Source organism: Pecten maximus, chromosome 18, assembly GCF_902652985.1.
Source record: "Pecten maximus chromosome 18, xPecMax1.1, whole genome shotgun sequence".
In the NCBI taxonomy this organism is placed as follows: Eukaryota; Metazoa; Mollusca; class Bivalvia; order Pectinida; family Pectinidae; genus Pecten; species Pecten maximus.
In genome coordinates, this window is record NC_047032.1 from 19,248,348 (window position 1) to 19,260,834 (window position 12,487).

The 12,487-nt window shown below is 41.2% G+C and overlaps 1 protein-coding gene across 4 annotated transcripts in view; it reads left to right on the plus strand.

Moving 5' to 3' along the window:
• The window catches only part of LOC117316071 (diacylglycerol kinase theta-like), a 69,573-nt gene extending 61,455 nt beyond the window's left edge, over nucleotides 1-8,118 (plus strand). For 3 of the 4 annotated variants that reach the window (XM_033870554.1, XM_033870556.1, XM_033870555.1), the window contains one exon: nucleotides 50-8,118. The gene's annotated coding sequence lies outside the window, so the exon portion shown is untranslated. The remainder of the gene's footprint in view (nucleotides 1-49) is intronic. The other variant, XR_004529815.1, reaches the window with a different exon arrangement.
• The last annotated feature ends 4,369 nt before the right edge of the window (nucleotides 8,119-12,487 follow it).

The following is a 12,487-nucleotide window of genomic DNA, read 5'->3' on the forward strand; positions in this document are numbered from 1 at the left end:
TTTGAATTCACTATTCTAGATTGAATGATAGGATTGTTTTGTGTTGCAGGTGTTGTTTAACCCTATAGACACGAAGCTAGTGATAGACAGGGGAACTGAGGACCAACTCTGGGGAGTGTCATGTCTGTGATGTAACAAACATTCTTCATGGGCACACTGCTGTCAGACATTACTGTTGATGGTCGCCAGGGATACCAATCTTATTATCCTAAATTACTGTTGTTGGTCACCGGGGATATGGACAGTACTGGTGTTGGTAACCAGGGATATAGACAGTACTGGTGTTGGTAACCAGAGATATAGACAGTACTGGTGTTGGTAACCAGGGATATAGACAGTACTGTTATTGGTAACCAGGGATATAGACAGTACTGTTGTTGGTAACCAGGGATATAGACAGTACTGGTGTTGGTAACCAAGGATAGGGACAGTACTGTTGTTGGTTACCAGGGATATAGACAGTACTGTTGTTGGTAACCAGGGATATAGACAGTACTGGTGTTGGTAACCAGGGATAGGGGCGGTACTGTTGTTGGTTACCAGGGATATAGACAGTACTGTTGTTGGTAACCAGGGATATAGACAGTACTGGTGTTGGTAACCAGGGATAGGGGCGGTACTGTTGTTGGTAACCAGGGATAGGGACAGTACTATTGTTGGTTACCAGGGATATAGACAGTACTCTTGTTGGTAACCAGGGATATAGACAGTACTGGTGTTGGTAACCAGGGATATAGACAGTACTGTTATTGGTAACCAGGGATATAGACAGTACTGTTGTTGGTAACCAGGGATAGGGGCGGTACTGTTGGTCACCAGGGATATAGACAGTACTCTTGTTGGTAACCAGGGATATAGACAGTACTGGTGTTGGTAACCAGGGATATAGACAGTACTGTTGTTGGTAACCAGGGATAGGGGCGGTACTGTTGGTCACCAGGGATATAGACAGTACTCTTGTTGGTAACCAGGGATATAGACAGTACTGTTGTTGGTAACCAGGGATATAGACAGTACTGGTGTTGGTAACCAGGGATATAGACAGTACTGTTGTTGGTCACCAGGAATATAGACAGTACTGTTGTTGGTCACCAGGAATAGGGACGGTACTGCCCTAAATTTCTGTTGTTTGCCAGGGAAAGGGATGTAATTGTCCTTCATTAGTGATACTGCTTGCCACAGAAATCTACATTTTACCCCACTGTCCTGCATAATTGATGCTTTAGTATACGTAGTCGGTTACCCTCATCAAGGTGTGGAATTTACTGATTTCTTCAGTAGTATTTGGTCACAAAGGGTCACTGTCCTATTTTATTGACAACAAATAAAATCCCTTAGTAACTTGCGACGTCAGGCTAAGACTGTTGATTCAGTTATTTCGTTAGAGTATCTGAACCCATTACACAATATGCTGAATATAATATATCTCTGTGCACTGCTTAATTTAGCAGTCCTGAGTTTCAACTGTCATACTGTGGCCCTGGGTTACCACAGTTGTGCAATGTTTCCTGAGCTGTCGGTTACCACTGTGCTACTGTTGTCCAAGATTACCACAGGTGACCAATGTGACCTGAGCTGTCTGCTCCACTGTTTACCTTGGCTACCATGGGTTACAACTGTTTCCTTAGCTGTCACTTTCTCACTGTTGCCCTTGGTAACCATGAGGCTAGCACTGTTGCCCTCGGTAACCATGGGGTTACCACTGTCACTGTCCAACTGTTGCCCTCGGTAACCAGGGGGATTACCACTGTCGCTGTCTCATTGTTGCCCTTGGTGACTATGGGGTTACCACTGTTTCCCTTGGTAACCATGGTGTTACTACTGTCACTATACCACGTTTGCCCTTGGTAACTATGGTGTTAATGCTGTGTCCTGTGCTGTCACTGTCCCACTTACGTCCTATGAGCATCACTTTGTCACTACCAAATACATTGTACATTTGTACAAATAAGAAAATGTGAATGATGTTGTTACCAGGGACCGAGGAAGGACCGTTTGTGGTCTAACTTATATGAGCTTAAATGTTATCCATCATGATTTCCAGCTATTGATCTAGTGACAGGCCTCTAGTACCTGTTTTCTGCTGAAGAGGCCCGAGTTAGCACTGCCTTACTTGGTGTGGACAAAGTCAGATGTTGGCACCTATAGATAGTGGATGAAGTATTGATTCATACCAGATCAGTATGAAAAGCTCTGAAACTCCTGCAAAATAAACAGTGTTTTCACTGCCTAGATAGACGGAGCTATATTTTAGGTTGTATACAGGTGTTTGCTGTTGAGTTGTGGGTTAGCAAGGACTGATGACATCACTTAGTGGTAGGTTAGCAAGGACGACTGATGACATCACCAGGTTGTGGGTAGATGTCGACTGATGACATCACCAGGTTGTGGGTAGATGTCGACTGATGACATCATTAGGTTGTGGGTAGGTGAGGACTGATGACATCACCAGGTTTTAGGTAGATGACAACTGATGACATCACCAGGTTGTGGGTAGATGACGACTGATGACATCACCAGGTTGTGGGTAGATGTCGACTGATGACATCACCAGGTTGTGGGTAGATATCGACTGATCACATCTCCAGGTTGTAGGTTAGCATGGAATTATGACATCACTAGGTTGTGGGTTAGCAAGGAATTATGACATCACTAGGTTGTGGGTTAACAAGGACTGATGATATCACTAGGTTGTGAGCCGCTGAGGACTGATGACATCACTAGAGTGTTGGTTAGTGAAGTCATTGAAGTGAACATCATGACATACCATTGTGACACCCATGTGAAGTAAACATGACATAACAAAAGGGAGTGATTCCCCATTGTTTCATTCCCTAGAACTTGAGAGGCACCTAAAACCAATGTGGCAAGCAGTTTGTGACATCCTTCATCCTTAATGTGGCAACAACTGTGGAAGGCTGTTTGTGACACAGGTACACCACTCTGACAGGTTGTGACCCCCTAACACTAATGTGGCAACAACTATGGAAGGCTGTTTGTGACACAGGTACACCACTCTGACAGGTTGTGACCCCCTTACACTAATGTGGCAAAGTGTGGCAACCTAGCACCACAGTGGATGCGTTTCTGGCACCTAACACCACAGTGGCAGGCTGCGGCACCTTACACTGCTGAAGCAGTCCATGGCGACCACAGTGGCAGGCTGCGGCACCTTACACTGCTGAAGCAGTCCTTGGCGACCAGAGTGGCAGGCTGCGGCACCTTACACTGCTGTGGCAGTCCTTGGCGACCACAGTGGCAGGCTGCGGCACCTTACACTACTGTAGCAGTCTGTGGCGACCACAGTGGCAGGCCTTTGGTTGTAAATCTGGAACACTTTGGATTGGCCTCCCCATCTTATAGGCATGACAGACCCCTGGGTAGTTGATATTTTGTATATTTTGATGGCGGGGAATATTCGCCTGTGACTAGGATTAGTGTGTGTGTTCGTGCGCGTGTGTGTATGTGTGTGTGTAGGTGAATTTTGGGTGTAAGTAGTTGTTTGTGTATATATAGGGGTGAAAGAGAGTTTATTTGTAGTGCTGTATATTATATACATAATTATATATGTTTCAAACATTTCCTCTTTTCAGTCTTTAAGATAAGTATAAGACTGGCTGCTATCAAAATAATGTATATTTTCTTTTCAAAAAAAAAAAAAACCGGCGATGTGGAACGGTTTGCAATTTTTTGTTTATTATGACAAAGAAACATTATACCAATGATCTGATTATAATGTCCATATGATATATGTAATATGCTGAAGCTCCCCTGTAGCTGTACGGTGACTATATGGGACTGTGTGTGGACACATTTTGTAGGTCTTGAGCCAGTATCTTGTGGCACCTGTCGTCATGGCCACAAGGCTTTGTTGGGTAAAACCAAAGGACCATGGCAGGTTGTAGTACCAATTAAAACAGGTTATACGGTATTACCAACATGACAAATTATCATACAGTACATTGGACTTTATGTAAAGTAGGATTGAACAGATGAAAACCTACATGTATCCCATCTCACACACACTATTCTAGAAAAGCTAGCAACGTTTAATATTTGATTAATTTAAGACAAGAGATTTCAAATATCTTTACATACATGGCAAGACAAATCCAAGTCGCAACAGATACCAATTATATATACTAGGTATAGCATAGCATTCGAACAAAACCACTGGAAACAAGGAAAACATGATATAAATAGAAATGTGATGAAAAGTGAAATCTAACTTAGAAAACAACTTTACATTAAAAGGAGTGTTCTATAAAGTGGAATCTACTGTATCACATTTACACTTGACTGTGGTATATACTCCTGATTCATAGACATATTTCTCATGTTTAAATGATCAGGGCAAGACTGTCTCCAAAATTTGAAAGAGGAATGTGACACTTTTTGTAAACTGAAAAGTTAAACTGGGCCAGAACAGTTACTGATACATTTAACTACCAAATAAGAGATTTAATTGTGACACTCACATAGTCCCTGTACATGGCGAGTTGGTGAACATGGTTTATCAATGTACATTGTGAGTCATATACACTCAACTCAATGTACATTGTGAGTCATATACACTCAACTCAATGTACATTGCAAGTCACTATCCAATCAACTCAATGTACACTGTGAGTCATATACACTCAACTCAATGTACATTGTGAGTCATTATACACTCAACTCAATGTACACTGTGAGTCATATACACTCAACTCAATGTACACTGTGAGTCATTATACACTCAACTCAATGTACATTGTGAGTCATATACAGTCAACTCAATGTACATTGCAAGTCACTATCCAATCAACTCAATGTACATTGTGAGTCATATACACTCAACTCAATGTACATTGTGAGTCATTATACACTCAACTCAATGTACATTGTGAGTCATTATACTTGGCTACTATACACTCAGTTGGCTACATTAGGCCTCCACATTCATGATAATTCATGATCAGTGTACACAGCAAGTCAATTTACATGGATGAGAGTCCATATACATGGTGAATCCATATACATGGTGAGTCCATATACATGGTGAGCTTATATAGATGTTGAGTCACTATACAGTCAATTCAATGTACATAGGCCTCCACATTTGTGATAATTTAGTGTACTCGGCAATTCAGCGTACATAGTGAGTCAATGTACATTATGAGTCAATATACATTGTGAGTCAATATACATGGTGAGCTAACGTACATGACGAGTCACTTTACAGTCAAGTCTATGTACATAAGGCCTCCACATTTATGATAATTTGATGTACATGGCAAGCCAGTGTATGGTAAGTCAATGTATATGGTACTACTGTATGTTATACATGGTTATGGTCCCACAGTAACATATCTCTGTACATGGTAACACTTGTGATATTATTTATGACAGCAGGGTTCTCTTCTAGTTTATTTAGTTGTTAGAATTAAGGGTTGTGCAATCATCTTTAATGTTTTCTCAGTTGATTTTACTGAAAATTTAGTCATTTTTATTATTTATAAAATATATATATATATTACTGACTGGTTGTTTTTGTTTTTTGCTCTTTATGATTTAATTAAACACTACAGTTTATATGAACTAGAGTTTATTGTCCGTTATGTGGACAAACTGGTATTCCTTCAAGGTAGATCAAAAATATTCTCAATCAAAAGATAGAGAAAAAAATCAATATGAATCTGTTTAACAATAGGGAGGGTGATTATGACTCCTCAACTGTTAATGGGACTAATAGTACATTTGTACAAAAGAAAAAAAATAGACTGGAATTGCGGACCATATTTTGGTAGGACATCCAAGTATCAAAACTCTAGTGCAGTCATTTACAATGGACAGGTAGCTTAGTCCAATTCTCACGTTAGAATCTCATTTAAATTTTATTTTTAAGATATATTTTACCTTTTTTATATAGATTTTGCTTCTATTGACGGGATAACTACCGTATCTATCCTCAAATAAGCCCCCTCCCCTAGTGTAAAAGTTTAGTATTAAAGTTTTGGGAGGGCTTATTTGTGAACCAATTTTAGCTTCCTATATGTATTTTAAATTTTATAATTCTATAAAAATGAAGAAGGGGGCTTACTTGTGGATAAATACAGCATTAATGCGGTACTCGTCTGATAATGAACCTCAGTGTACACATGTGCTGACTAAGTCTTAAGATACAATGTCAGGATTTTTTTTACATGTGTGTGTACACATGCTGGTGTATATGTCTGCTGACCTAAGTCTAAGATGTAAAGTTAAAGATTTTACATATGTGTGTACACATGCTGATATGCACATCGGCGGACTAAGTCTGAGATGTGCAGTAATTCATTGCATAGTAATTAAGATACATTAGTTTTGTCATGTGGTTTCCACACACATATATATAAATATATAGACTATCTACCAGTACCCACTAACTATTGGGACCCATTACCAACCAGTACCCAAAATATAGTACTACCTGTACCCCCTACCAAGTACTACCTGTACCCACTACCTAGTACTACCTGTACCCACTACCCAATACTACCAGTACCCACTACCCAGTACTACCTGTACCCACTACCCAGTACTACCTGTACCCACTACCCTTTACTACCAGTACCCAGTACTACCAGTACCCACTTCTTAGTGCTTCATGTACCCACTACCCAGTACTACCTGTACCCACTACCCAGTACTACATGTACCCACTACCCAGTACTACCTGTACCCACTACCCAGTACTACCTGTACCCACTACCCAGTAATACCTGTACCCACTACCCAGTAATACCTGTACCCACTACCCAGTACTACCTGTACCCACTACCCAATACTACATGTACCCACTACCCAGTAATACCTGTACCCACTACCCAGTACTACATGAACCCACTACCCAGTACTACATGTACCCACTACCCAGTACTACATGTACCCACTACCCAGTACTACATGTACCACTACCAGTACTACATGTACCCACTACCCAGTAATACCTGTACCCACTACCCAGTACTACCAGTACCCACTACCCAGTAATACCTGTACCCACTACCCAGTACTACCTGTACCCACTACCCAGTACTACCAGTACCCACTACCCAGTAATACCTGTACCCACTACCCAGTAATACATGTACCCACTACCCAGTAATACCTGTACCCACTACCCAGTACTACCTGTACCCACTACCCAGTAGTACCTGTACCCACTACCCAGTACTACATGTACCCACTACTAAGTACTACCTGTACCCACTACCCACTACCAAGTACTACCAGTACCCACTACCCAGTACTACATATACCCACTACCTACAAGTTTGCTGGATGCACAGATACAGATACTAGCAAATTTTGGTTGTAGCAATAATACATACATAGTTTTGCTGTCAACACAGTTTCTAGTGATTTGTTGCTGTATCACTGACATAAGGTCTGATACTGTATAGAACTACACACAGGTTATACAATGGTACGTATGTAGAGTGTCAATCTGATTAAAATTAGACTTCCATTAATTAATTTCCACTCCTCTACGATACTCTACCATACACTGCAATACTTGCAATACAGGAGTGGAAATTACAAGTCTAATTTTAGATTGGTAGAGTGTGTACTGGTACATGGAATGTATTTATCATTATATGTGTGAAACACCGCCTGGTTTTACCGCCAGGACGGCGTACAGCTTACACACAGACATAGATATTTGTGTTACCTCTTTGGCCATGAAATTAATTGTGATATGTTTACCACTGCATTGTTGTGGTAAAGTTTTACCACTGCGTTGTCATGGCAATGTTTACCACTGCGTTGTCATGGTAAAGTTTTACTACAGCGTTGTCATGGTAATGTTTACCACTGCAATGTCATGGTAATATTTACCACTGCGTTGTCATGGTAATGTTTACCATTGTGTTGTCATGGTAATATTTACCTCTTTGTTGTCATGGTAATGTTTACCAATGCATTATCAAGGTAATGTTTACCACTGCGTTTTCATGGTAAAGTTTACCATTGCGTTGTCATGGTTCCATCAGTCTTTGGTTTCCTTATATGGTGTCAGATTTCATGGCTTATTTGATAAATAGATTATTGTTAAGGAATCAGAAGAAGAATAAAGATAAAAGTTTTCAATTGTACTTGTGTTGCTTATTTCTTTACAACATTACACCGACAGTAATTTGAGAATGGCTTGATGTCATTGTATTATTAGCCCACCAGCCCAAAGTAGGTAAGCTTATACAGTGTTGAGGAGTCTGCTGTCAACTCCGACATTCGTCAAAGTTTCCTTTAAATTCCTGCTAGTCCTGAATGGTTAATTGGTTGGAATTTGATGAAATTTAGTCTGGAGCATTATTTTGTGAAGGAGAGGCAATGTTGTATAAACTGAGGGTAAGGGGAATCCGAGGCAAGTCCTTTTTCACAATGGCTCGATTGATTCTGATTAAAATCGTTTTTTAAGCATTCCTTGTAGAAGGAGATTTTATGTAAACAGGATGTGTGACTCCCAAGGGAGCCACAACGTAGGGCCCCATAGATATCCAGTCCTTTGCTTTCATTAGAATTACTGAGCCAGATAAAATGGTGACTTGGTTCCTCAGTTGGCCTCAATTGTAGGAGTAGGTAGAGGAAATACGGCAAATGGAATGACTTCTTCCTTCTTTCGTAAAAGGAACCGATATTGTATAATTTAAGAGTGAAATGATCACTAAAATATCAAGGCAAGTGATGCAGGCCCTTTGGGCTCTTTGTTTCAACGGTCCAATGTCAGTGAACTGGAATGAATACTTCAGCTTCAAGATGATAAAGATCTTCATGTGTTAAAATCTTTTTAAAAATCAATATCACAGAGCCACAGGGTTATGAGATTGGGCCAGTAGCATGCTGTGGCGAAGACTACCAAGTTTTGTTCAAATTAATGCCCTTAACCTACTTGAAAGGTCACAGGGGGTTAAATGTGTAAACAACTGTTGACGACTTTCCCCCAACAAAGACATCTTGATCTATCCAGAGTCCAGATAGTTGGACAGTGATACTGGGATAACCCATCTTGATCTAATCAATCCTGGAAATCATGTGAACGACCAATGCTAACTATGAAAGTAGCATTAATAAATCATTCCAACAATATTGGCTTTTTTTTCTTCGTGTGCGATGTTTAGCTCGGCAGACGGATGACAAGTGAGCTCCTACCATGGCCCAGTGTCCATCTGGAACCATCTTTCCTTTTAGGCCTAAGCAGCTTCTTAATCACCAAAAACTCGATGGTCGTGGGCCAGTAGAATGTTGGGATGAAGAGGTTTCAAGGCCACAGGTGTCAAAAATGTTGCCGCTAAAACGACTTCTCAGTAACCATGGGGTCCATGGTAGTAATGTGGGGCTAGTGACATGCGGATAAGAAGGCTATCAAGTTCTTTCAAATGAATGACCGACGTGGAGTTGAAGGATTCCGGGGTCAAATATATATCGTCGTTTTTGTATGTTTGTGTTTTTGTGTTTTTTTTGTTTTTGTAAATGCTTTTAACAGAAGTCTAATGGTAAAATACACATTCTGTTCTAGGGGAGTTATACTTCCATTCGTTTTAGTTTGTCGGCTGTAAAATCTAATGTCTAGAAGACATTGTGCTTTCTGTAAAACCCCGCTTCTCAAACAAGCTCTACCCGAACACCGGAAGCTCTGTTAGACATGGACTTCCGTCATCAAAACCGGCACGTGCTAAATACATGATAATGCCTAAATAGACTGGATAGATGTTTTTGCGCTGTCTAGGCAATAACAAGCAACAAACTATCATAAATATATACCATATACGCATGGTCTACTGTATATTGTAAATAAATACTGTAAATATATTAATGAATATTTTTAGGTCACCTGAGACAAAGTCTCAAGTGACCTATTCTAATCCCCTTTTGTCCGTCGTCGTGCGTCGTCCGTCGTCCGTCGTGCGTCCGTAAACAATTTACATTTTCAACTTCTTCTCCAAAACCCACAAACCAAATTCTATGAAATTTAGCAGGAAGCTTCTATGGCTAAAGTTCAACCAAAATTGTAAATTATATGGTCCCCACCCCCCAGGGGCCTGAGGGGCGGGGCCAAAAAGGGTCAAATTGACTAAAACTTCAAAAATCTTCTTCTCTACTCTCAGATATGCTGGAATCAAACACTCTTCATAGATGGAAGGGCCTTAAGGTGCTTTACCAAAATTGTAAATTTCATGACCCAGGGGTTTCACGTTTGCCTCTGGGGAGGGGCTATACTTTACTATAGTTTATATAGGGAAATCACATTTTTGACTTTAATTTATTTTATTTCTATTGGAATTCATTCTAATTTTGTAAACATTGTCAGCATGGGATGACACTTTGATGGCATGCACATGTTGGCCATGACTGACCCCCAGGGGCTGATGGGCGGGGCTAAAAAGGGCCAAATTGACTGAAATTTCAAAAATCTTCTTCTCTACTCTTAGATATGCTGGAATCAAACACTCTTCATAGATGGAAGGGTCTTAAGGTGCTTTACCAAAATTGTAAATTTCATGACCCAGGGGTTTCACATTTGCCCCTGGGGAGGGGCTAAACTTTACTATAGTTTATATAGGGAAATCACATTTTTGACTTTAATTTATTTTATTTCTATTGGAATTCATTCTAATTTTTGTAAACATTGTCAGCATGGGATGACAGTTTGATGGCATGCACATGTTGGCCCTGACTGACCCCCAGGGGCTGATGGGCGGGGCTAAAAAGGGCCAAATTGACTGAAATTTCACAAATCTTCTTCTCTACTCTCAGATATCATAGAATCAAATACACTTCATAGATGGCTCGGTTTGAAGGTTCTTTACCAAAATTGTGAATTTCATGACCCTGGGGTCTCAAGTTTGCCCCTGGGGCGGGGCTAAACTTTACTATAGTTTATATAGGGAAATAACATTTTTGACTTTTATTTGTTTTATTTCTATTGGAATTCATTCTAATTTTGTAAACATTGTCAGCATGGGATGACAGTTTGATGGCATGCACATGTTGGCCCTGACTGACCCCCAGGGGCTGATGGACGGGGGCTAAAACGGGTCAAATTGACTGAAATTTCAAAAATCTTCTTCTCAAGACTGAAATAAGGTGGAATCAAATACTCTTTATAGTTTGAAGGGTCTTATGGTGCTTTATTGAAATTTTAAATTTCATGACCCGGGGGTCACAAGTTTGCCCCTGGGGAGGGGGTAAATTTTACTATAGTTTATATATGGAAATCACATTTTTGACTGATTTGTTTTGATTTCTATTGGAATTCATTCTGGTTAACATTTTCAGCATGGAATGAAAGTTTGATAATATGCATATGTTGGCCCTGACTGACCCTAGGGGCTGATAGGTGGGGGGGGGGGGGGGGGGGGGGGGGGGGGGGGGGCAAAAGCAAAAAGGGTCAATTAAATAAACTGAAATATTTCAAATCTCAGGTGACCGTTAAGGCCCATGGGCCTCTTGTTTAGCTCACCTGGTCCGAAGGACCAAGGTGAGCTTATGCCATACCGTTGCGTCCGTCGTCCGTCGTCCGTCCGTCAACAATTGACTTCTTCTTCATAACTGCACATCAGAATTTGACCAAATTTGGTCAGAAGCATCCCTATGGGTAGGGGACTCAAAATTGTACAAATGATGGGGCTGACCCCCTGGGGGCCCCTGGGGCGGGGCCAAAAGGGGTCATTTTTGCGCAACTGATATAAACGACTTCTTCTCTGAAACCAAGCAATGGCTATCACTCATATTTGCCTGGTAGCATCACTATGGGGTGGGGATTCAAAATTGTACAAATGATGGGGCTGACCCCCCAGGGGCCTGAGGGGCGGGGCCAAATGTGGTCTATCTGGCTATATTGATATAAACGACTTCTTCTCTGAAACCAAGCAATGGCTATCGCTCATATTTGCCTGGTAGCATCATTATGGGGTGGGGATTCAAAATTGTACAAATGATGGGGCTGACCCCCCAGGAGCCTGAGGGGTGGGGCCGAATGTGGTCAATTTGGCTATATTGATATAAACGACTTCTTCTCTGAAACCGAGCAATGCCTGTCACTCATATTTGCCTGGTAGCATCACTATGGGGTTGGGATTCAAAATTGTACAAATGATGGGACTGACCCCCCCAGGGGCCTGAGGGGCGGGGCCAAATGTGGTCAATCGGGCTATATTCATATTGACTTCTTCTCTGGAACCAAACAATGGATATCTCTCATATTTTACTGGTAGCATCACCTTGGGGTAGAAATTTGAAATTATACAAATGACGGGGCTGACCCCCTGGGGTCTGAGGGGGGGGGGGGGGCAAAAGGGGTCAGTTTTACAGAATTGATATAAACGACTTCTGCTCTGAAACTAAGCGATGGATATCGCTCATATTTGCCTGGTAGCATCACTATTGGGTGGGGATTTAAAATTGTACAAATGATGGAGCTGACCCCCCAGGGGCCTGAGGGGCGGGGCCAAGAGGGGTCAAT